Source organism: Coffea arabica, chromosome 1c (genome assembly GCF_036785885.1).
Source record: "Coffea arabica cultivar ET-39 chromosome 1c, Coffea Arabica ET-39 HiFi, whole genome shotgun sequence".
NCBI classification, from domain to species: domain Eukaryota; kingdom Viridiplantae; phylum Streptophyta; class Magnoliopsida; order Gentianales; family Rubiaceae; genus Coffea; species Coffea arabica.
This window is the reverse complement of record NC_092310.1, coordinates 43,719,741-43,730,515: the sequence shown is the minus strand read 5'-3', so window position 1 is coordinate 43,730,515 and position 10,775 is coordinate 43,719,741. Positions and strand designations below refer to the sequence as shown.

At 32.3% G+C, this 10,775-nt stretch overlaps 1 long non-coding RNA gene across 2 annotated transcripts; it reads right to left on the bottom strand.

Annotated features, from left to right (window-relative positions):
* Nucleotides 1–264: 264 nt before the first annotated feature.
* Nucleotides 265–9,253, bottom strand: LOC140006535 (uncharacterized). 2 transcript variants are annotated; one of them, XR_011814198.1, is made up of 4 exons: nt 8,695–9,253; nt 7,625–7,699; nt 6,176–6,293; nt 265–490 (listed from the first exon to the last, which is right to left on the bottom strand). It is a non-coding gene; the product is annotated as an uncharacterized lncRNA (long non-coding RNA). The 2 variants fall into 2 exon arrangements; XR_011814197.1 differs by lacking the exon at nt 8,695–9,253 and adding an exon at nt 8,475–8,626.
* Between the last annotated feature and the right edge of the window lie 1,522 nt (nt 9,254–10,775).

Here is a 10,775-nt window from a genome sequence, read left to right as displayed (position 1 = left end):
GTGGGCGTATAAGCGTTGAAGCCTGGGTTTCAAAGAAATATTGCGAAGAATTTTTCGTGAAATTTTTGAACCCTTTGACTTGTAACGGGACTCTTTGCAATTTGGATTTGGACAAGTGTCCAAATTTTCATATTCCTTGTGGAAGAGGACACAATCATTAACACAGGAATGTATTTTTTCATATATGAAACCCAAGTCTCGAATAATTCTTTTAGCATCAGAGAAAGACTTAGGAACTGAAACTTCAAGAGGTAGTGCCTGTTAGGGTGGTGTTTATATTTAACTTTTGATGAAAACAATCACCTATTAAACCCAAAATTTATATGGTGATTATTAAAAAATAAATTAACGATAAAATTTGTGGAAGCGTACCTGGATTCATATCGACAAACTGATATTTGAATCTTTTAAGATATCTGGGTGCCCTTCCAGGTCAACAAGTATTTGCCAATCCTTGACAGAATACTTTAGTTTCTCTTTGGTATCTTTTCTGACGATGAGATATCAGGAAAGAGTTATTTTGTGATACTAAAAAATACGACAAATAGAATACCTGTGACCTGGGGACCATAACCCTATTTATAGATAATAATCCTGTTACCCTTTGGGTCTCTATTTCAGCCCATCATAGAAATAGAAAATACCTTTAAATCTCTACACATTTAAGGCTCACACCCTATTATAATACATTATGTCCAAATCATATTTGATCACTTTAATTGGATTTAATCTTATTTGACAGTTTGCAACACATAATTATTCACATATAAGTCTAACGTTGGATTAAAGATTCAACAATCTCCCACTTGGATTATATGTGTAATCTTATAGTTATATTTTGCAATTAACTATATGAGTTTAACTTTACTGTCATTACCAAAATGTATCTGTAACCAATTCGATCCATCAATTGCATCAATATAGGATCAAAACGGCTTTTGTTACAGTTTCGTAATTCGACCCATCAATGGTCACATATATTCATATAATTGAATGACATAAATCATGATTTGGATGTGTAGCATGGAAATTTCATACAATGTGATCATAACATGCCTATTTTCAATTGGTTCATCTTAAATTTTTATGAGATCAAACCATATCAAAGTCAGAGTGTAAAATAAATTCACTTTATTTATGCATAAAATATCTTTAAATCATTAATAACCGAAAGATATCATAAGAGCATTTAAAATAACAAACTTTCACTGAAATTGTACATCATTTAATAACATGACACCCACACGAGCAGTATGCTCATGAAATATTTTAGGTGACAATCCCTTAGTAAATGGATCTGCAACCATAGAGTTTATCCCGATATGCTCTATCGATAATTATCTACTCTATACTTTTTCTTTAATAGTCAGGAACTTGATATCTATATGTTTAGATTTTGTCGAACTCCTATTATTATTGAAATATAGGATTGCTGACTTATTGTCACAAAATAATTTGAATGATTTTTCAATACTATTCACTACACGTAATCCTGTAACGAAATTTCGCAGCCGAATTCCATGATTGGATGCCTCATAACAAGTTATAAACTCTACAACCATAGTAGAAGATGTTATGAGGAACTGTTTAGCGCTCTTCTAAAATATGGCACCTCCAGCCAACAAGTAGATATAGTCTGACGTTGATTTCATAGTATCTTGACATCTAACATAATCGAAATACCCAATGATCTCTAACTCATCTGACTTTCGATACGTGAGCATGTAATCTTTTGTTTTCTGTAAATACCGTATGACCCGTTTAGTTGCTTTCCAATGATCTAATCCAAAATTACTTAAATATCTATCCAATATTCCAATAATGTATGCAATATCCAGACGCGTACAAACTTGAACATACATCAAACTCCCCACCACTGATGCATAAGAAATCTTTTGCATTTCTTTTTCCTCCAAAACATTATTAGGATACTGTTCAAAACTAAATTTGTCTTCTTTAACCATAGGGGTGTCACATGATTAAAATTTTTCATGCCATACCTTTTAAAAATTTTTTCGATATAATTCTTTGGTAATAGTTCTAAAATACCCTGAGAGTGATTCTAGTGTATCTGTATGCCTAATACAAAAGATGCATTACCAAGATTTTTCATTTCAAAATTCTTAATTAGAAATTTCTTGGTTCATGCAATAGATCGATATCATTGCTGGCAAATAAAATATCATCAACATACAATACCAGAAAAATATACCTGCTTGTACAGAACTTATGGTATATACAATCATCTACTAAATTCATCTCAAAGTCAAATAAGATGATCACTTGATGAAATTTGAAATACCATTGTCGAGGCGCTTGTCTGAACCCATAGATGGATTATTTAAATTTGAAAATCATATACTTTGCATCTCCTGATACAAAATTTTCTAGTTGCACCGTATAAATTATCTCATCAATGTTACCATTGAAAAACACGGTCTTTACATCTATCTGATGTAATTCAAGATCGAAATGCGCCACTAATACTTTGATAATTCTAAAGGAGTCTTTTGAAGAGATTGGAGAGAATGTTCTTTTATAGTCGATACCTTCTTGTTGTGTAAATCTCTTAGCGATAAAACGAGTTTTGTATCTTTTCACATTGCCTTTCAAAATTCTTTTGATTTTAAATATCCATTTACAACCAATGGGTTTCACTCCTTCTGACAATGGGACAAGATCCCAAATATCATTGTCTTTCATGAATTTAATCTTCTCATTCATGGCATCGATCCATCTTTTAGAATTTGAACTTTTCATGGGTTGACGGAAGTTGATTGGATTATCTTCCATCAATCTAGCGTCATCCTCATATTCTTGGAGAAAAGTAATGTAATCATCTGGTACTGTACTTCTGATTTCTTTAGTGAATCTTCTTAATGGCACTGGTTCTTGGAGAGAAAAAGTTTGTTCTTCTATAACAGTTTGTTCTTCGACATTGTCTTGATTTGTCATGTCATGATCAAGTTCGGGAATAGGATCCTGAATAAGATCAATGACACCTGTGAAAATATTAAAATATTCCTTGTTAAAAACAATATCCCTTACTTTATTTTCTCCCCCAAACTCGACATTTTCAAAGAATCGGGTATTTTCTGTCTCAAAAATTGATTTAGTTGTGGAATCATAAAACTTGTAACCTCTGGATCTTTTAGAGTATCCAATAAAATAATAACTAATTGTTGTTGAATCTAATTTCTTTTCATTTGGCCTGTAAGACCTTGTCTCAGTTGGAGACCTCCAAACATGTAGATGCTTCAAACTGGATTTTTTTCCTGTATAAAGATCATAAGGGATTTTGATAGTTGTTTTAGTTGAAACTCTGTTAAAGATATATGCTGCAGTCTTAAGTGCTTCTCCCTAAGTGACTTTGGTAACGTAAAATGACATATCATACTCCTTACCATGTCTTTAAGTATTCTATTTTATTTTTTAGCTACATCGTTCATAGCGGGTGAATCAGGTATAGTGTATTGTGGGACGATACGGGATTTCTTTAGGTATTTAACAAATGGTCGTAGACGTTATTCACTTGAATTGTCATATCTACCATAGTACTCATTATCACGGTCAGATCTGATGCTTTTAATTCTTTTGTTGAGTTGATTCTCAACTTCAGGTTTAAAATTTTTGAACACGTCCAGTAACTGACTTTTCTGAAATGATATATATGTAGTCATATTTTAAAAAATCATATATCAACATTATAAAATATTGTTGACCATTCCATGCAGATGTAGGAAATGGTCCACAAATATCCGTATGTATAAGTTCTAAAACATCTAAAGACCTATTAGTTTTAAATCTCCTTTTATTGGTTTGTTTTCCCTTTATACAATTATATAATCATTAGAATCTATAAAATTCAAGGGTCGAGAATTTCATTTGACATAAGTCTTTCTATTTTTCGTTTAGAAATATGTTCCAATCTTTTGTACTATAATGCAGTCGAATTCTCGTTGGTTAATTTTCTCTTTACTCCCCTAGTACTCGAATGCAGAGATTCATTAAATGAGTCAATTATATCAAGTAAATATAGATTATCGTAATTCATTAAAGACTTAGAACCAACTAATTTTGAATCATGAAACAATTTAAATTTTCTATTTTCAAATGAACAAAAATAGCAAAATTTGTCCAAAGCAAAAATAGAAATCAAATTTCGTCGAAAAGACGGTACAACAAATGTCTCATTGAGATCCAAATAAAAATATGATTTTTAACAATAATCTAAAAACTCCAATTGTCTCAACTTGAACTGTTTTGTCATCACTCATGTAGATATATCTTTCATTATCATTAGACTTTCGATAATTCAGACAATCCTACATAGACACACTGATGTGAGTTGTTGCACTAGAATCTAACCACCATATGTGTTTAGGTATCGAAGTTAAATTAATTTTAGAACAAATCAAATTAAGAAGCATACATTTTTTAGTACGCCAAGCGTGATAATTTGTGCAATGTTTCTTTTTATACTCTTCAGCTCCACAGAAGAAACAATTATTCTTTCCCTAATCATCTGATTTCTTTTGTGGTTTCTTTTGTGGCGTTGTACCTGTAGCTCTTTTTTTCTTTTTTCTCTTAAGTCCATTGCTTTTATTATTAGTGGTTGACACCAGATGGGCATTTTCTATCTGATCTTGTTTCAACCTTTCCTCTTCCTGGACACAGTGTGAGATGAGTTCATTTAGAGACCAAGTCTTCTTTTGACAGTTGTAACTCACCTTAAACTGGCTAAATGGTGTAGGAAGAGATATTAAAATCAAATGCACTAATAACTCTTTAGAAAGTGTCAATTTAAGTGTATTCAATTTTGAAATAAGATGAGACATTTTCATAATGTACCATCTGACATTACTTTTACCATTAAATTTCATTGAAATTAGACGTGTTAAGAGCGTACTAATTTCAACCTTTTCGTTCTTGACAAACCTTTTTTCAAGGAACTCTTTAGCAGCTACTGTAATTTCTGACATTGTTCCTCTGAATGCTTCTGAAACGGCCTTTTTAATGATCATCAAACACAAGCGATTTGATCTCTCCTACCTTTTCTTTTCATTAGAGGTACTCTGATCAGTAAGAGGCGGGAGAGAATCATTCCTTAATGTAAGGTTGGAATCCATTAGTCTAAGTACCCAACTAGTTATATTTTAAAATAAATTAATTTTCACAATAGAAGCCATTTTGGTGACATTTTGTTTCAATTAATTTATTCCATATATATATATAATCATACCAATATTCAAATTTAAAATTATACAAATTAAACAAAAAATTTGATCAAAATCAACTTGGGTCAAACGTGCTCAAACCGGTCAAATCAGTCAATTGGATCAATACTTATTGGACCAAAAGTCCATATCCATAATTTGATCGAAATTTATCATTTAAGCCCAAATTTTTTTTTCTTGCAGTCCATAATGTCTTATAAACTGTATATTTAGTGGGCCAAACATATAGACTTTTGTAGGACTTAAATATCTTATTTATCTTTATTAGGGTTCACTTAAATTAAAGAAACACTTATATCCTTAACATAAATAAAAGCATATTATTTCTCAAACAAGAATACAAGTCACGAAAGCTATATAATCAAATTACTTAAAAAGGAACCCACGGTAAACGAAACAATCCTCAGGTCGCCAGGTAAACAAGAGTGGTGCCTTTAACATATAAATCATATAGGTCCTACGATGACTTGTGCAATAACATGATACCCGTAACATGCCTTATGTAAACAATTATAAATATGAAAGCTTTAGGAAGACTTGTCCATCATGGTAAGATCCACAGATTCATATGTAATAAAAAACATAGTAAATCATGACCGCCGAAACATGAAACCGAAACATAAAGCCGCACCGATAAACAATCATGACACGAACAAGAATCCAATTAGTGACCAATTGGCCATTACCAAGAGTTTTCTTGTTTAGCCGACAACCATATAACCAAAACCCAATTCGTGAGACATAAAAAAAATATATATATACATATATATATTACTGAATCAAATTATTTCTCAATAATCAATCATATTTAGCTTTGATACCACTTATTAGAGTAGTGTTTATATTTAACCTTTAGTAAAAACAATCACCTATTAAACTTAAAATCTATATGACGATTATTAAGAAATAAATTAATGATAAAATTTGCGGAGGCGTACCTGGATTCATATCGACAAACTGATATTTGAATCTTCTAAGATATTTAGGTGCCTTTCCAGGCCAACAAGTATTTGTTAATTCTTGAGAGAGCCCTTTAGTTCCTCTCTGGTATCTTTCCTGACGATAGGATATCAGGAAAGAGTTATTTTGTGGTACTAGAAAATACGACAAATAAAATATCTGTGACCTGGGGACCATAACCCTATTTATTGATAATAATTCTGTTATTCTTTGGATCTCTATTTCAGCCCATCATAGAAATAGAAAATACCTTTAAATCTCTACACATTAAATGTTTACATCATATTAAGATACATTAAATCCAAACCATATTTGATCACTTTAATTGGGCTCAACCTTATTTGACAGTTTGCAGCACATAATTATTCACATATAAGTTCAACGTTAGATTAATGATCCAACAGTGCCTTTTTAAAGACCTCTGGCAATGTGTTAAACGAGTTTATAGTCCACCCGTTCATCGTTTTTGAAATGTAGAAGAGTAACTACAAAAGATAGTTTTGAGTAAAATTTGTTTTCAGGATAAAGTTCCGTTTTTGCATCTTCCAACAATTTTAGGAAGGCATCAGTTTTACTAGCATTCAACATTGAACTCCCTTCACCATCATCTTCTTTACTAAACCAATTCCCACCCCACTGTGCAGTGCCTATGTCATTGAGCATATGATTTAAATCCTCATTATCAGTATCCACTTCTTCATCACTGCTCTGATTACTATCCTCTCGAATTTCCTGTCGAAATTGTCCACCATGGTGTATCCATCTGGTATAACTTTTTCTAATTCCAAATGTAAATAAGTGGTCCTCCACCACACTTTTTGTATGGTTGCAAAAGTTATTGTATTGTTTACAAGGGCGAGCTATTGTAAGTGTTTTGCCTTTCGAGAATATGCGAATTTTAAGAAAGCAGCCACCCCAAGTTTATAAGACTCGTCCTTTCGATTATCAGGTTTCATCCAATTTTTGTCCATGTCCTAGAGTTACAAATCTAGAACATAAGTCACAAATTTTATGCTACACATTACAACCAGAAATAAGCATACATAAGCTAGTTATGAAACAATAGATTTCTTGAGGTGAATCTATAAAGATATAAGTGCAATTCCTAATGTGCATAAGTAGGCATGAGATAGAAGAGTAAATTACATGCTTTCACTGTACTGAAACAATTTACATGCTTCAAGTAATCAGGTGTTCATATAAGACAAGAAAATCTCTACTTCTCTGTGTTTTTTCCAGATTATATGTTAAACACACACTTTTGCTAGTTTAGACAATCATCCATGAATTTCATTTTGAAGGAATAAGGAATGGAACTGCAAAATGGCAGCAACTGCAAATCTGTTAGTGTTGTTGCAGTTGCATCCTTTAGAAGAGAGACTGACAAGTCAAAAACAATCTATTAAAACATAGTTTAAAGAAGTTACCTGACAAGTAATGAAAAATTAGAAGAACAGAGGTAAAAATGGGTCTAATTGTCTCTTGAGTCCAGTGTAAAGCAGCTGCAACAATGGCAATGAAAAAGTTGTGAACCAGTTTTCAACTGAGGCTCCAATGAAAAAACTGATTAGTTAAGAAATATACAAAAAACAGAACACCAAATATAATGCACCAAGTGTAACAACCTATTTAATGGGAGTAGATATGTTACCATCAGAAACAAAATCAGTTGCACAGAAGGTCGAGAAAAAGAACGAACTACATGCATAAAGCTTCTAAGATTCAGGAAATAGCTAGCTATGTGTTCTACCATGCATTTAGCTTGTTTCCTAACTGTTTTGCAAATGTGCTATTGGGGTGATAGTGTGATGGGAAAGGTTGTCGAGAGTGGGAGCAAAATTGGATAGATTGTGGCCTAAGCTGGTGAATATAACCAGGAATGCCTGTCTCAGTTCAGAACTATCCCTTTGGTTCTAGAACTCTGATCATTACACAAAACTACCTTTTAAAGTTTCTTCTAGAGGGATTACATTTTTAAAGTATTTTTGGAGTTTTTTCTAGGGAATTACCATCAAGTACTTTTCAAAGTTTCAATCATCTTGGTTAGATTATTGAAGACTATCTTTCTTTTGCATCTAAGCAGTACCACATGTTGCAGCATGTCTAGCCACGCAACAGAATCTTTTATTCAACTTGCTATATAAGCAAATAACCTGCTCCAACATGCCATGCGGCCGGAGATAGGGTGCAGCCAAAAAGATTATGGAAACTCTGTTTTGGACTTTTTTAAGAGGGTACAAATTTAAATAAACTATTAAGAGGTTTAAGTTTTGTTACCCGTATGCTTAGATTTAACTTGTTTGTCTTCCAGTATCTTAGTAGTGACTGCATTTCCATGCAAGACTCAATCTGGATCTCTACCCACGATTCAGCTCAACATTCAGCTTGCAACCCTCCTTCCCACTTCATTTCACTCTCACAACTCAACATTCAGCTCACACGACCTATATTAGACAAAAATGTTAGAAAATAGATGGAAAATATTGAGATTATTTACCTCAAATTATGCCGTGACAACCTTAGGTCTTCAGCTTCCTTATGATTCAGTCTTCAAACTCTGGCTTTTCCCCAAAATTCATGGTCAATTTTCCGTGGTCTTGCCAGCAAGCAACTATGACGAACTAGGGATATTTGTTATTTGCTACTCTACTAAAGCTGCCCTATCAGTTTGGGTAGCTCAATTTAAGGATGCAAATGGTGGCTCAATTTAGGGATATTTCCTATCTGCTACTCTACTAAAGCTACCCTATCAGTTTGGGTAGCTCAATTGAGGGATGCAAATGGTGGCTCAATTTAGGGATATTTGCTATCTGCTACTCTACTAAAGTTGCCCTATCAGTTTGGGTAGCTCAATTTAGTGATTATCTCAGTAAATTTAGCAAGATCCCAATGGAGAGAAGGAGAAGAGAAATCGTGTCCGAAGGCAAAGAAAGAGGGAAATGAGTTTTGTCTGAAATTTGGATAAGTGTTGTTGAGTGTTTTTCTTCCAAATCAACTTCAAATGACGTCATTTCTGCTTCTTTTAGAACCTCGTCTCTACTCCTTCAATTTTCAGCTTCCTACTTCCGCTATTGCACACTAAAAAATAATGCCTTCTCTCTCTAAATTGTTGAACCTATTTTATAAAAGTAACGCCTTCTATCTTTTTTTTCTTTTCCCAATCTTTGTGTAATTAACATTGTTTATTATTTTGAGCTTTTTTAGTTCACGGGTTGTATTAAAACTTTGGAATATGAAAATTTAGTATTTTTGGATTTTTTCTTTTTTCCTAACATAGGTTTTTTAGGATCTCTACAAAAAATAATGTTCAAAAACTAAAAGACTTATTAAAAATATGTTTATGATTCAAAAAAAGATCTTTTAATGCAAATATTTTTGGCATCAATTTAATAATTTTATCAATTATGCATGAATTGTGATTTGACAAGACCAAACAATCTGTTTAGTTGATCAAATAACCAAAATGGGTTAATAATACATGTATGAAACACTAAATCTATTTGATACAAGTACTGATTCATAAACCATAAACAATTTGATTATTGTAAATTGTAATACGTAACAAACTCCAATCATGCAATTGTCAAGATTTTTACTTAATTTTATATTAAATTTTATTATTCGTTGCCATTATTTTCACGCTATGTTAATTAGTAATTTCCCATCTGTTGTCAAGAGAACTAAATAATGAATTCATGATATTTTTTAACTTTATAACAAGGTTGGCTGAGTTTGGAATAATTAAAATATAGGTATACATTTTTTTTACAATACCTTCCTCATTTTGCCAATGATAAACACAACTAAAGTGTAAAGCATAGGGTGCCATAATAGAATTAATGAAATCGGTTTATCATATACGAGATTAAATTGCAAAAGATAAGATGTTATGGTAGAGTTAATGAGATTAGTTTACCACATACAAAGCTAAAATATAAAAGTTTGGGTGTCATAACATAATTAATTAGATTTATTTACCGCATATATGGGCCATATAGAAAAAATTAGGGTGGCATATGGGGCTAAAATGTAATAGTTAGGGTGTCATATAGTAGAATTAATAAAATTTATTTACAACATATGGGCCATATTGAAAAAATTAAGGTGGTATATGGGGTTGAATTGTAAAATTTTAGGGTGTCATAGTAGAATTAATAAATTTATTTACAACATATGTGCCATATTAAAAAAATTAGGGTGGCATAGTAGAATTAGTGAAAGTGAGTTGGGAATAAACACTTTGGACTGTGACGACTAGTTGTTGTCACTAATTTAGAACTAACAACCATATTGTGATGATATTCTAAGTTATCACTATAGGACAAATTTTAGTGACGACCTATTTTCCAGTCATCACAATGGTGATCTCCCGCTACACTGGCTAGTTGCGCGCCCTCCATATTGTGACGACTTATCCTATGTTGTCACTGTTGACGGTGAATCCATAATCAACTATGACGACATTAAAACTCGTCACTAAAGTTTCTCAACTGTGACAAGTTTCTTTGTTGTTAGGCCAAATTTCTTGTAGTGAGAGAAAAGAGAGATGAGGAAAGAGGGGGTGGTGGCAGTGGTGGG